The sequence below is a fragment of the Petromyzon marinus genome, chromosome 79, assembly GCF_048934315.1.
Source record: "Petromyzon marinus isolate PM22_M1 ecotype Great Lakes invasive population chromosome 79, UKy_Petmar_22M1.pri1.0, whole genome shotgun sequence".
Taxonomy (NCBI): Eukaryota; Metazoa; Chordata; class Hyperoartia; order Petromyzontiformes; family Petromyzontidae; genus Petromyzon; species Petromyzon marinus.
This window is the reverse complement of record NC_133745.1, coordinates 19,854,943-19,860,614: the sequence shown is the minus strand read 5'-3', so window position 1 is coordinate 19,860,614 and position 5,672 is coordinate 19,854,943.

Below are 5,672 nucleotides of genomic sequence, written 5' to 3'. Positions count from 1 at the left end.
TTACTCACCTGTTACTCACCTGGCACTCACCTGTTACTCACCTGGCACTCACCTGTTACTCACCTGTTACTCACCTGTTACTCACCTGGCACTCACCTACCACTCACCTGTTACTCACCTGGCACTCACCTGTTACTCACCTGTTACTCACCTGGCACTCACCTGGCACTCACCTGTTACTCACCTGTTACTCACCTGTTACTCACCTGTTACTCACCTGGCACTCACCTGGCACTCACCTGGCACTCACCTGTTACTCACCTGTTACTCACCTGCCACTCACCTTGCACTCACCTGCCACTCACCTGGCACTCACCTGTTACTCACCTATTACTCACCTGTTACTCACCTGTTACTCACCTACCACTCACCTGCCACTCACCTGTTACTCACCTGCCACTCACCTGCCACTCACCTGCCACTCACCTGCCACTCACCTGGCATTCACCTGTTACTCACCTCGCACTCACCTGCCACTCACCTGTTACTCACCTGTTACTCACCTACCACTCACCTCGCACTCACCTGCCACTCACCTGTTACTCACCTGTTACTCACCTGCCACTCACCTCGCACTCACCTGTTACTCACCTGCCACTCACCTGTTACTCACCTACCACTCACCTGGCACTCACCTGCCACTCACCTGTTACTCACCTGTTACTCACCTGCCACTCACCTGTTACTCACCTGCCACTCACCTGCCACTCACCTGCCACTCACCTGTTACTCACCTGCCACTCACCTGCCACTCACCTGCCACTCACCTGTTACTCACCTGCCACTCACCTGGCACTCACCTGGCACTCACCTGTTACTCACCTGCCACTCACCTTGCACTCACCTGCCACTCACCTGCCACTCACCTGGCACTCACCTGCCACTCACCTGTTACTCACCTGCCACTCACCTGTTACTCACCTGCCACTCACCTGGCACTCACCTGGCACTCACCTGTTACTCACCTGGCACTCACCTGCCACTCACCTGTTACTCACCTGGCACTCACCTGTTACTCACCTGCCACTCACCTGCCACCCACCTGCCACTCACCTGGCACTCACCTGCCACTCACCTGTTACTTGCTCACCCATTCACCTGCATACTCACCTGTACACACAATCACCCAGTCACTGAATCAGCTGATCCTCAATTGCTCACCTGTGCACGCACTGACTCACCTGCACACCCACACATTCACACGTACACACACACATTCACACGCACACCCACACATTCACACGTACACTCACACATTCACACGTACACTACAACCACACATTCACACGTACACTACAACCACACATTCACACGTACACCCACACATTCACACGTACACTACAACCACACATTCACACGTACACTACAACCACACATTCACACGTACACTCACACATTCACACGTACACCCACACAATCACACGCACACCCACACAATCACACGCACACCCACACATTCACACGTACACTCACACATTCACACGTACACCCACACATTCACACGTACACCCACACAATCACACGTACACACACACATTCACACGTACACCCACACATTCACACGTACACTCACACATTCACACGTACACCCACACAATCACACGTACACCCACACATTCACACGTACACTCACACATTCACACGTACACTACACCCACACATTCACACATACACTACACCCACACATTCACACGTACACTCACACATTCACACGTACACCCACACATTCACACGTACACTACAACCACACATTCACACGTACACTCACACATTCACACGTACACTACACCCACACATTCACACGTACACTCACACATTCACACGTACACCCACACAATCACACGTACACCCACACATTCACACGTACACCCACACATTCACACGTGCACTCAACCATTCATACGTACACACACACATTCACACGTACACCCACACATTCACACGTACACCCACACATTCACACGTACACTCACATATTCACACATTCACACTACACACACACATTCACACTACACTCACACATTCACACGTACAATCACACACACATTCACACGTACACTCACACATTCACACGTACACTCACCTATTAACTCACCTGGGAATGATATTCACTTACCCACCCACTCACCTGCAACCCACCCACTCACCTACCAGGCACGCACTCACTTATCCACCCACTCAACCATTCACTTGTGCACTCACCCACTCACCTAGCTCCCCACTCAACCATTCACCTGTGTACTCACCCACTCACCTATCTACCCACTCAACCATTTACCTGTGCACTCACCCACTCACCTAGCTCCCCACTCAACCATTCACCTGTGCACTCACCCACTCACCTAGCTCCCCACTCAACCATTCACCTGTGCACTCACCCACTCACCTAGCCCCCACTCAACCATTCACCTGTGCACTCACCCACTCACCTAGCTCCCCACTCAACCATTCACCTGTGCACTCACCCACTCACCTAGCTCCCACTCAACCATTCACCTGTGCACCCACTCACTCACCTAGCTCCCCACTCAACCATTCACCTGTGCACCCACTCACCTAGCTCCCACTCAACCATTCACCTGTGCACTCACCCACTCACCTATCTACCCACTCAACCATTCACCTGTGCACTCACCCACCCACCACACAGGACGAGGTGTCTGGGCAAGGCTACGAGCGCTTTGACGATGGTGGCGAGGACGAGGAGGGGGGGGAGCAGCGGACCCCAAACCAGGACCCCTCCCAAGGGGATGAGGGTGAGGTTTGCTCGCCGGTGAACCCTCTGAACCAAGGGGGTGCCACCCTACCCCCCACAGCTCCTCCAACACGACGCTTCCTCACACCACGCTCTCTCTAAACACTGTGGTCCATGGGTCTCACTGTGATGAGTCTATGGCTCTCTGTGTGAGTGAGACTGTGGGTCTCTGTGTGAGTGAGTCTATGGGACTCTGTGTGATGAGTCTATGGATCTCTGTGTGAGTGAGTCTATGGGTCTCTGTGTGAGTGAGTCTATGGTTCTCTGTGTGAGTGAGTCTATGGTTCTCTGTGTGAGTGAGACTGTGGGTCTCTGTGTGAGTGAGTCTATGGGTCTCTGTGCGATGAGTCTATGGGTCTCTGTGTGATGAGTCTATGGGTCTCAGTGTGAGTGAGTCTATGGTTCTCTGTGTGAGTGAGTCTATGGTTCTCTGTGTGAGTGAGACTGTGGGTCTCTGTGTGAGTGAGTCTATGGGTCTCTGTGTGATGAGTCTACGGGTCTCTGTGTGAGTCTATGGGTCTCTGTATGAGTCTATGGGTCTATGTGTGATGAGTCGATGGGTCTCTGTGTGAGTCTATGGGTCTCTGTATGAGTCTAAGGGTCTCTGTGTGATGAGTCTATGGGTCTCTGTGTGATGAGTCTATGGGTCTCTGTGTGAGTGAGTCTATGGTTCTCTGTGTGAGTGAGTCTATGGTTCTCTGTGTGAGTGAGACTGTGGGTCTCTGTGTGAGTGAGTCTATGGGTCTCTGTGCGATGAGTCTATGGGTCTCTGTGTGAGTGAGTCTATGGGTCTCTGTGTGAGTGAGTCTATGGTTCTCTGTGTGAGTGAGTCTATGGTTCTCTGTGTGAGTGAGACTGTGGGTCTCTGTGTGAGTGAGTCTATGGGTCTCTGTGCGATGAGTCTATGGGTCTCTGTGTGATGAGTCTATGGGTCTCAGTGTGAGTGAGTCTATGGTTCTCTGTGTGAGTGAGTCTATGGTTCTCTGTGTGAGTGAGACTGTGGGTCTCTGTGTGAGTGAGTCTATGGGTCTTTGTGTGATGAGTCTACGGGTCTCTGTGTGAGTCTATGGGTCTCTGTATGAGTCTATGGGTCTATGTGTGATGAGTCGATGGGTCTCTGTGTGAGTCTATGGGTCTCTGTATGAGTCTAAGGGTCTCTGTGTGATGAGTCTATGGGTCTCTGTGTGATGAGTCTATGGGTCTCTGTGTGAGTGAGTCTATGGTTCTCTGTGTGAGTGAGACTGTGGGTCTCTGTGTGAGTGATTCTATGGGTCTCTGTGCGATGAGTCTATGGGTCTCTGTTTGATGAGTCTATGGGTCTCAGTGTGAGTGAGTCTATGGTTCTCTGTGTGAGTGAGTCTATGGTTCTCTGTGTGAGTGAGACTGTGGGTCTCTGTGTGAGTGAGTCTATGGGTCTCTGTGTGATGAGTCTACGGGTCTCTGTGTGAGTCTATGGGTCTCTGTATGAGTCTATGGGTCTATGTGTGATGAGTCGATGGGTCTCTGTGTGAGTCTATGGGTCTCTGTGTGATGACTCTATGGGTCTCTGTATGAGTCTATGGGTCTCTGTATGAGTCTATGGGTCTCTGTGTGAGTGAGTCTATGGGTCTCTGTGTGAGTGAGTCTATGGGTCTCTGTGTGATGAGTCTACGGGTCTCTGTGTGAGTCTATGGGTCTCTGTATGAGTCTATGGGTCTCTATGTGATGAGTCTATGGGTCTCTGTGTGATGAGTCTACGGGTCTCTGTGTGAGTCTATGGGTCTCTGTATGAGTCTATGGGTCTCAGTGTGAGTCTATAGGTCTCTGTAAGAGTCTATGGGTCTCTGTATGGGTCTATGGGTCTCTGTGTGATGAGTCTTAGGGTCTCTATTTCATGAGTGTATGGGTCTCTGTGTAATGAGTTTATGGGTCTCCGAGTGAGTCTACGGGTCTCTGAGTGAGTCTATGGGTCTCTGTGTGATGAGTCTACGGGTCTCTGTATGAGTCTATGGGTCTCTGTGTGAGTCTACGACTCTCTGAGTGAGTCTACGAGTCTCTGAGTCTACGGGTCTCTGAATGAGTCTACGCATCTCTGAGTGAGTTTACGGGTCTCTGAGTGAGTCTACGCATCTTTGAGTGAGTTTACGGGTCTCTGAGTGAGTCTACGGGTCTCTGAGTGAGTCTACGGGCCTCTGAGTGAGTCTACGGGTCTCTGAGTGAGTCTACGAGTCTCTGAGTGAGTTTAGGGGTCTCTGAGTGAATCTATGGGTCTCTGAGTGAGTCTACAGGTCTCTGAGTGAGTTTAGGGGTCTCTGAGTGAATCTATGGGTCTCTGAGTGAGTCTACGGGTCTCTGAGTGAGTTTACGGGTCTCTGAGTGAGTTTACGGGTCTCTGAATGAGTCTACGGGTCTCTGAGTGAGTCTACGGGTCTCTGAGTGAGTTTACGGGTCTCTGAGTGAGTCTACAGGTCTCTGAGCGAGTCTACGGGTCTCTGAGTGAGTCTACGGGTCTCTGAGTGAGTCTACGGGTCTCTGAGTGAGTTTAGGGGTCTCTGAGTGAATCTATGGGTTTCTGAGTGAGTTTACAGGTCTCTGAGTGAGTCTACAGGCCTCTGAGTGAGTCTACGGGTCTCTGAATGAGTCTACGGGTCTCTGAGTCTACGGGTCTCTGCGTGAGTCTACGGGTCTCTGAGTGAGTTTACGGGTCTCTGAGTGAGTCTACGGGTCTCTGAGTGAGTCTATGGGTCTCTGAGTGAGTCTACTGGTCTCTGAGTGAGTCTACGGGTCTCTGAGTGAGTCTACGGGTCTCTGAATGAGTCTACGGGTCTCTGAGTGAGTCTACGGGTCTCTGAGTGAGTCTGTAAGTTTCTGTGACCCCGTGGCCCAGATGCTAGGAGTGATGCAACCGAGGGCCATGACGAGGAGGGAGGGGAGGAGC